Below are 9,238 nucleotides of genomic sequence, written 5' to 3' on the forward strand. Positions count from 1 at the left end.
CTTCCTGGCTGTCCAGGAACCGAATGCTGATCTGCCTTTTCTCAGGCTGACGATTCCTCGGTCTGGGAAGAGGGGTGTGGCACTTACCCTGAGGGTCTGCGACCCCACACGGTTGGACGACCTCGAACGCAGGCGTCGCCTGATGCAGGGTCACGAGCTTTCTCCGTGAAGCCGTGGCCGGAAGACAAGCCGTGAAGGGTTTGCGTGGGGTCCCAGGGACCCCAATCCTGGAGACACGGATTCGGGTCAGACCGAAAGAGTGGTTCAGGGAAGAGGAAGAGACAGGGGCTTATAAGGGCGAATCCTTGTCCCCGAGGAGTCAGGAGCTGTCCCGGGCAGCGTCCCACCAGTATTTTGTGTTTCTGTTGAGTGTCCTGGGAGCCCTGGTGGGGACCGTGCGTGGCTGAGGCCAGGTTCCATCCTGGCTGCGGTGCACACAGGCTCCTGTCCTCTGTGGCCGCCTGGCTGACCCTGACTCGGCTCCGAGTGGCCCCTCTGGGGGCCCCGCAGGCACTGTCTCAGGCTTCGAGGAATCATGTCTCTGCTGTGTCTTCTCTGCCCCTCCAGACGGAGGCTGCACTCAGCTCACTGGGTTCACAAGTCCGTCTCCGTGCCGGGGCGTCGTGCGGAGTCCTGGCCCAGCCTGATCGCCGGGCTCAGCCTCCAGCTGCGGGGTCGGCGTTTAGCAAGGTCCCCGGAGACGCCTGTACATCCTCCAGTCGGAGCCGCGGGCCCCGGGGTTGACCCGCGTTGGCCAGGGCGGAGGCCACCCAGCTGCCCTGTTTGCCTCGCAGACGCTGATTTCCTGGGAGGCCCTGCACCCCCCTTGCTGCCACCCCACCCTGGATCCCTTTATCAAGTGCTCTGAAGACACAGCACACGAATCCCCACATTCCAGCCTCGGAGCCGTTCCCAGGGCCCAGAACGTACAGCTGAGAAATAGCCCTCGTGCTGAGAGCTGCTGACCCACTGTGCGGAACTGACCCGGAAACGGCTTTGCACTTAATTTTAATTTGCTATGGGTGGCAATGGCGTTCTTTTTCTGGAAAGGAAAGAGAGAAGCTATTTCAGCAAGGGCTGCAGCGGCAGAGACGGCAGAGCAGAGGGGGTTGGCAGGGCCGACTCCCCACAGTGTGGGAAAGGAGAACTCCCTTCGGGCCTGGACGGGCTGGCTGCCCCTGGGCGGGGCCGCCGGAGCTTGGAGCCGACTCCTCGGAGCCTGTGGTGGAAAAGGCCCCTCAGTGGAACGTCCTCCGTGCCCTGAGCCAATCCTCTGGCCTCTGGGACCAGGTCAGCCAAGAAAAGCGGGGAGACCCTCACAGGAGGACACCAGGCCTCGGGAGCCCCGACTCAGCCTGCCCTGCCCCAGCCCCTTCCCTCCCAGCCTTGCCCTAGGCACGCATGCCCTTGGCCACCCCTTCTGCTTCCAAACCTGTTCTCATCTCAGACACCTGGGAGCACCCAGCCCCACCCCAGCACCCAGTCCTCTTCACCAGGTCCCTGGGCCCAGGTGTGCTGCCTCGCCCAGCTAATGCCCCATGCGTGCCAGAGCCCTGGGCTGGGCTGTGCCCTTGGGGTTTCTGGGTCTGACTCCTGCAGAGCATGGTTTGCTATGCAGAAGGCCAGCCCTGGTCGCAAGGCTGTTGAGAGGAGCTCCTGACAAAGAGCAGACCCTCTGGCCTCTGCCGTGGGCCTTGACCGCACGGACTGTTCCCGAGGCTCTGCACACACCTCCCACCTGCCCCGTGCAGTTCTAAGCCACCGATGGCCACTCGCTGATTTATTCCTAGTGGGTGTTCCACTCACCCCTCCGCGCAGACAAGCGTGAGCGACATGAGAGCCACACGCGTCCCCAGGGTGGCAGGAAATTCACCCTGAACCTGAGTCTGGCCCCGTTGCAGCTGGCTTCATCATGCACGTGCTAATCAATAGACGCTGTCACCTCTTTTGAACGTCACACCCTAGACGTCAGACCTTCGGGCCTGAGTCCTGGGCACCTCCCGCCTTGATGGAGGCAGGGGAGGCCCTGGCGATGCCCCCACCCCAACCCCCGCATGCCCCCACTGCGCCCCAGCAGAAGAGGCTGAACTGAAGGGCCGGTGAAGCCGTCCCTGCGCCTTTGCCTCCTCGGGAGGGAGGGTGTCTGGTTGTCTTGGAGATGCGGGAACCTCTGCTGACAGGGGCCCATCTCTTGTTCTCAAACTACAGGAGGCAGACGCTTCCATGGCTCTGACCCAGAGACCAGCCTGACACAGACGGGGTGCCTGGGCCGTCAGGCAGGTCAGCAGCACGTGCCCTGAGCTGGGGGAGCCCCCACCTTGTGTGCCAAGGCCTTGTCGCAAGAGGGCCTGGAGCATGAGGCAGTGAGGGGGCCCTGGTCCTGAGCCAAGAGGGCATCCTTGGGCCCCTGGTCCTGAGCTGAGGGGGGCGCCCTGGGCCCTGGTCCTCGTCTGGCTACCGCAGGGCCCTCCCACCGCCAATCTCCATGTCTGTCCACCCTCTTGAGGGCTCAGGCTGTAAGTCAGGGGCCCAGGGCAGGCACCTGGCCGTGACTGGAGCAGCCTGGGTGGGACAGGAAGCCCCACTGGACACGGTGCTTTGAGAGAATGACCCCCCATAGAGGGGCGGCCATCATGCCCAGGATGCCCTGACTCCCCGAAGTTCTGGGCCACTGGGAGGTTGGGCTTGACGGGGACGCAGACACAGCCTGCTCTGCAGGAAATAAGCACGCAGGGCCTGCGCTACTGCCGGACCCTAGTCGGTGCCCTCGGCAGAAGGTCAGCTGTCGCCAAAGCGATTTCTGCCTTCTCTTTAGTAAGACGCACGTCCCAGCACGTTGGAGAACACGTGGCTCTCAGCTAAATGAGCTCCCGCCGCCCCGTCGGCCCACGAGGAGGGACCAGGCTGGGCCAGGAGATGTGCGCAGGGGCCTGCGCCTGGCACCTGGAAGTCCTTCAAAGACCTGTCCCTTCCCGGCCTTCTAGGATGGGGGTGGAAGGGGCCGAGGTCGATTTCAGGCTGCCCCCTGGGCCCTGATGCAGGTGTCATGGCAGAGCAGGGCCGCGTCCGCCCCTCGCTCCCGCCCTCAGCCCCAGATCCCCGCTCCTTTTATGGGGGAGAAACCAGGGCTTTGTTTCGTCATTAGAAGGGTGGCTTTTCTAAGAGGCATGGTGGAACTGGTCAGGTACCCCCTGATGACAGTGGAGCAAGGGCTGAGGTCACCACCGGGTGGCCTGGAGAGGTGACCTTCTGGACCCTGAACCGTGAGCTCCACAGAGCCTGGAAGCTGAGCCAGAACGCAGGGTCACATGGTCCCCGGTCCCCTGGCCTCCAGGACAACCTGCTTTCCTACAGCGGAGCTCCTGGGGCTGAAGGGGTGACAGTTTGAAAGCAGGGCCAATTGCTCTCAGGGGCGGCTTCCTCTGCTCCCTGACCTGCATCTCTCTGTCCCTGTGCTCGGCCCCTGAGCATCCTCTCTCCCAGCCCCCGGGACCCTCCCCTTTCTCCCCACCCGTACCCAGAGCCCTGCCCCCAGCCCCCAGCGGTCCCGAGAGCCCCCTCTGGTGACTCGTCCCCGTCCACGAGGGTGTGTGGCATGGCAGTACCAAGCACCTTCGGGCAAGACCGCAGGACCTCAGGCTGGGTTGCTGCCTGTCGACGGCGGGGGCAGATGAGGGATGTTTGCGGCAGGCGGTCCCTCCACGTGAAGACACCAGCCTGTGACGTGAGCATGTTGGCGGGAGGGGCCGGCGGGGAGTTGGCTTTGCTGGCCCCTTGCGATGCATTGGCCTGACCCCGTTTTCTGTCCACTATTAGTGCTAAATATAAACACGCGATGGGGCTTCCAAGTGCCGGTGTCGCCGGGGAAGACTGTCTCCACCGCGGGCGGAGATGAGCTCACGCAGCCTGTGCTGCCCTGTAGGCTGCAGGCACGTAGGGTGGGCCCCCGGCACCCCCAGAGAACAAGGGCTCCGGGCACCACCTCACGACGTCTGCAAAATGCACACGGCCGCAGCCTGGGCAAAGCTTCGTCCAGCCACTGCCGTCTTGCTCTTTCCCAGGCGCTCCTTCCAAGTGGCTTTGGAGCAGATCAGACGGGCTCCCCACTCAGTGCTCATGAGCCCGGGCGAGTAACGATTCCACGCTGGACAGACGCCTCCAAGAATGGACTCAGCGGGAGCTCACAGGTGCCCTGCCCAGGCAGCTCCTTCTGGGGAGAGCATCTAAAAGCCCCCCGGGAACCCTCGGCAACCCCCTTCTCTGCTCTGGGGCTTCCTCTCCTCCAACCGCACCGCGGGCTCCCCTCCAAGGGATTCATTGGAAATTCACTGGGAATTCCAGTAGGTAAATGGAGGGACATTTGCCTTTTCTATTTATTTTTTTGGCCACGCCTGCGGCCTGTGGACGTTCCTGGGCCAGGGGTCGAACCTGAGCCACAGCAGTGATTATGCCAGATCCTTCAATGGCTGAGCCACCAGGGAACTAAAAGACCTTAGAAACGGAGCAAGAGCTGATGAGAGGGGGCAAGAGAGAGACAGACAGAGAGAGAGAGGAGGGAGGGAGCAAGGGAGGGATGAGGGGGAGGGGGAGGGGAGAAGGGAGGGAGGGGGAAGTGAGAGAGAGAGAGGGAGAGAGAGAGAGGGAGAGAGAGAGAAGGAGGGAGGAGGGAGGGGGAGAGGCGGCAGGGGAGGGAGGGAGGAGGCGGGGAGGGAGAGAGGGAGAGCGCTAATGGAACGGAGCTCGGGCGGGGAGGGAGGCAGCCGCTGAGTGCAGGTGGCCGACTAAACTGATTTCCCTTCCTTTCCCTCCTCCTGCCTCCCGCAGAGGCTCAGGAGCCCGCCCTGCTGCATCCTCCCCAGCAACCTCACCGCAGGGCTGCGGATGCTACAGCCACTCTCCTCCACTCCAGCCAGCCTCCTGGGATGACCCGCAGGCACCGTCCATCTGCAACTCAGCAAAGACTGGACGACCTCGGTGCCGCCGCAAACCCGTCCTCTGCAGCGGGGAGGGCAGGGGCTTGCTCAGGGTGGAGCGGTGCCTGTGACCTGCTGTCAGCCGGTGGATCCGAGGTTTCAAAGCGTCAACAAATACGCACCGTCCACGGGAGATGCACAGCCCCTGCGCCTCGAAAGCCCTGGTCCCGGGCTCCTTGCCGAGGGGGAAGCGGGCAGGGCCTCCAGGAGGGCTGGCGGGCACAGCTGGTCTGCGCTCAAACCAGAGCGAGCTAATTTAAGGCCAGACCCACAGTCCACGTGGCCTAGATGGTCCCCAGGACGTTCTGTGGAAGGAAGAAGAATATAAATGACCGCGCCATCCTGCTGGGACAGGGTCATCTGCGCCCAGAGGAACCTCTAGGTTCGTCAAGTGCAGGCTTGCGGACCCCTCGGCCTGCTTCCCCGTCGGCCTCCCCTGGGGTCTCTGCTGCGGCCGGGCCAGCGGGAGGGAGAGGCGGCCCGAGGGCTTTGCGTGGAGCAACGCGCATTCCAGAAAAAGCCAGCACGACGGGCCAGATCCTGCACAGGCCCTCGGACGTCTGGGACTGGAGCCGTGACGCTCAAAACCACTCAAAACGTGTGAAAACCCCAGGAACCTAGCGAAAATGACGGCAGTGCTTCCCACCCGAGGAGGGTCAGGAAACGGAACCCGCGAAGGCCCCTTCCCCGAGGAGGCCCTCCGCAGCCCGTGGAGCAGCGGTCAGACGGCTGACGTCTGGGGCTTACAGGGAGGGAGGGTCTGGAGTGAGATGGGACATCTGTGACACCTGGCAGGGCGGGGACAGCCAGGTGGCGGAGCGCACATGGCTGTGTCCCCGCCTGTCTCGGTTCAGGGGCACAGCTTGGGTTAGCCTCACGCTTCTGAGCACAGAATCACGCGTAAGCCAACGTGAAATCCACATTAGGGCTCCCCTGTTCCCTGATGTGTCAATCGTGTTGGAACAAGTCTGCGTTTTTGAAACAAAGGTTTCCGTAGAACCGACTGTGTGTCCGCTTTTGCCGAGACAGCCCCAAGCAACGCCCGTGGTCCCCGTAAGGATTCCTGCCGCCGTCACACCCTCGCATGCCCGCGTCCCAGCGGGAGCCTCCGGTCTCTCAGTTTACGAGGCCTGAGGACCCTGTGCCCCTGGAAAGAGCCTGGTTTAAACGAAAGCAGGACTGCACACCATCCCTTCCCGCGTCGGTGGTGGGGAGGGAAGCCGCCGCCACCCAAAGGCGCCTCTGCAAACCCTCCCAGAAGTCCCACAGGCCTCGCTCCGTCCTCAGGGTCACCCCAGCAACATGAGACCCGGCTGGGGAACTCGGCCTCGGAGGCCACTAGTTCCGTGGTTAGAAAATCTCACTGCCTCTTCCTAATAGCGTGTATGCTCGGGGGGTTAAATACTAGCAAAGATTAAAGCCGCCTGGGGTGTTCCTCAAAGACGCAGGTTTCTGGGCCCCTCAGTGGAGATGCTGATTCAAGACCCGAGGACTTGGGGGGATCTGTCTCTAGGTAAACTCAGGGGTGCCTGGAGGTGGCCGGACAGCTCACGCTTGGGGAAACGCTGCTGGAGACGCTCAGCCCCAGCCCCGGGGCGGGGGACAGAGCTCTGGACAGAGCGCTGGACAAGCCCTAGGTGCCAGACTCAGTTCTACAGTGAGTCTGCCTCTCCTTAGGTTTTGCAGACATTTGGGGGTTCGGTCTAGGCCATGGGTGTCCAAGAAGGAGCACGGTGGAGGCCTTGGAGCCACTGTCACCAGCTGAGTGGCCTTTTCAAAATAGCTTAAGACCTGTGAGCCTCAGCTTTCTCATCCATAGAGTGGGCTGCCTAGCTTCTGCGTGTTTGTGTTATTTTAAGACCGAAATTTGTGGGATGGAAATCCTGTGAAATTGGATTGTTATGATCATTATACAACTACAGATGTGATAAATTCATTCGAGTAATAAAAAAAATTACAAAAAAAAAAGGCACAGGCTCTCGCTGCCAAATGCTTTTTAGTGCATAACCACCCCTTGGTGGGCGCCCCGTCCTTGCTGTTTTAATGGCCTCGGGGGGCTTCAGTTCCCAAGCGCTGACAGGAGCAGGGAGGGATGGGAGCGGAGCCAGGCTGGTGTTGGGGGAAGGGAGGGCCGTGGGGCAGGTGGGGGGACAATAGGACAGCAGAGATCCCCGTTTGCCCCCCTCCTGCTCTGCAGTAAGTGCCCCTTCCCCTCTGTTGGCCCAGACACAGCATCACACCTTGGCCGAGGTGCAAACAGCAGCACACGTTCCATCGAGATGGGACCGAAGGCACCCACGGGGACCTCTGCAAACACACCAGAAAACACATTCGGACAGAGAAAGCGCTGGCAGCGCTGTGAGAGATGAGGGCAGGCTCCGAGCCACGTGTCTGAGGGTTCTCTTCACTGGAAGCCACCTGGGATGGGTGATGCCACAGGGTTCCTGCCGGGAGAGGGGGCAGAAGGTGGGAGGGGCGTGACGCACAGACCCGTGTTCATGCGATGGCCGGGGTGCTGTTCTGGCCATTCCGAGGTGCCGGAAACCTCCTGTCTTGAGCTCAGAATGTCTGATGTGCAGAGATCTCTCCAAAACTGCATTCAACCCAAGGCCAATGCCCTGAAATCCAACGTTGAATGCTACAGGATATCACCTTTGTAGATTTTAATAAAGTTTTCACACAAATTTTGTGTTTTTAATAAAGTTTTACTATAAATGTTGCAATATTTTATTTCTTTTCAATTTTATTTAAACAGACTTCAACCCCGGGAACAATGGGAGACATAACGGCATTGGAAGTGTTGTCTGAAATAAAACGAATAGAGAAAATGATGGAAAACACACACCCCACACACTTCATAGTTCTTTCCAACAAAATGACCACATTCTATGAAAACTGGGAATAACCACTATTTCCTGCCATGTGGGTTAAGTGCAGTTGTGGCGGAGAGAAGGAGGCCAAATCAGAAAGGCTGTGTGTTTCAGAGCTCAGATGGATAGGAAATGGCTGAACTTACAACTCCTGAGTCCAGCCCTACCTGCTCTCCACACATCCTTTCAGGGACAGAGGCCAAGAGATTTCCTCCTACTGAGTCAATGGAACCTGGATTTCTACCCATTGACTGCTATCGCATTTCCTATTATCATTTTTTCAAAAGGGTTTTTTTTTTTTTTTATTGGCAAAATGACTAAGAAATGATCCCCTAGTTTCATTTCCCCTTACTGCAAAAACAACAACGACAAAAAATAACAAAAACCCTGAGGGTTAGAAAAGTTAAGTTTTTCTGGGTGTCACTGACAATTGCTGTTTTTTTAACCGTCTACTTTACCATATGACAAACTAAATTTGCGCCAAGAGAAAGAACTCAAATTAAAGATTCAACCTGAAGATCTAGCCGACTTGCAGTACCTGGAACTGACATGTACAAATTTTGGCACATTTATCTGGTTTTGAAACTGGATTGGCAGTCAGATTAGTCCGAGCCTCAAATGCTGCTTATGCACGTGAGCTGCAGCCTTGGCACATCCGACCTCCGCTCCTCTAACCAGGTCAAGCCTGGGGCCGGCTGGTGGCTGTGCCAGCCAGGAGGAGCATATGCAGCATGAATCAGGCGGTGAGTCAGCTCCTAAGACTCCCAGGTCCCTCCCTCCCAGGCTGGATCGACCGCCAGAGGCCACGGCCAAGCTTCTCTGAGACGGTGGTGGGCAGCCAGCTCCCACCAGCTGCGGCCGCCATGTGGCCATCTGTGTTGGTGCCAGGCTGCAGGAGGCTGCAAAGCCAGCCCTGGCAAAGTGTGACTCCAAGGACGCGTCCTCACAAGTGACCTTGACTCTCCGCCTGCTCTGGGCTTCTGCCGTCGGCACCAGTGGGTGAGCGCATGTGCACACCACACTTACACAGACTTGTGTCACACGCCCCCTATTCCAGGCCAGGGGGACGGGCGCGCCGATGCATGAGCCCTGGAGGGAGAGGAGGGCGCTGGGGCCGGTCACTCCACAGCAGGGGACTGGGGTGTTTTTCCATCACTTCTACCTGGTGCTCGGTGTGGACGAGGGGCTGTGATGGGATCAGGCGGCTGACTTCACCCTGGCTTGGGCGGGCTGGGACAGGGGCCAGCTCGACCTCACTGGAAAGCAGCCTGGCAATGAGTTTCACTCCTTTCAGAGAAGATTTCCAGAGACTCTGCAGCTGGTATCATTAGCACCCTGGGGCAGAGCCTGGCTCACGCGCCGTTTCTGCCAGCGTCCACCTCTAGTGACAGCCTG

General features: G+C 59.9%; 1 long non-coding RNA gene across 1 annotated transcript; it reads left to right on the forward strand.

Moving 5' to 3' along the window:
* Nucleotides 1-3,888: 3,888 nt before the first annotated feature.
* On the forward strand, nt 3,889-7,981 carry LOC146404996 (uncharacterized). The gene is made up of 2 exons (XR_014839867.1): nt 3,889-4,344; nt 4,825-7,981. It is a non-coding gene; the product is annotated as an uncharacterized LOC146404996 (long non-coding RNA).
* Nucleotides 7,982-9,238: the final 1,257 nt, after the last annotated feature.

Source organism: Sus scrofa, chromosome 3 (genome assembly GCF_054392235.1).
Source record: "Sus scrofa isolate SSC_HxYL_T2T_F1_AM1 chromosome 3, Sscrofa_HxYL_maternal_Yorkshire_Landrace_v2.0, whole genome shotgun sequence".
NCBI lineage: Eukaryota > Metazoa > Chordata > Mammalia > Artiodactyla > Suidae > Sus > Sus scrofa.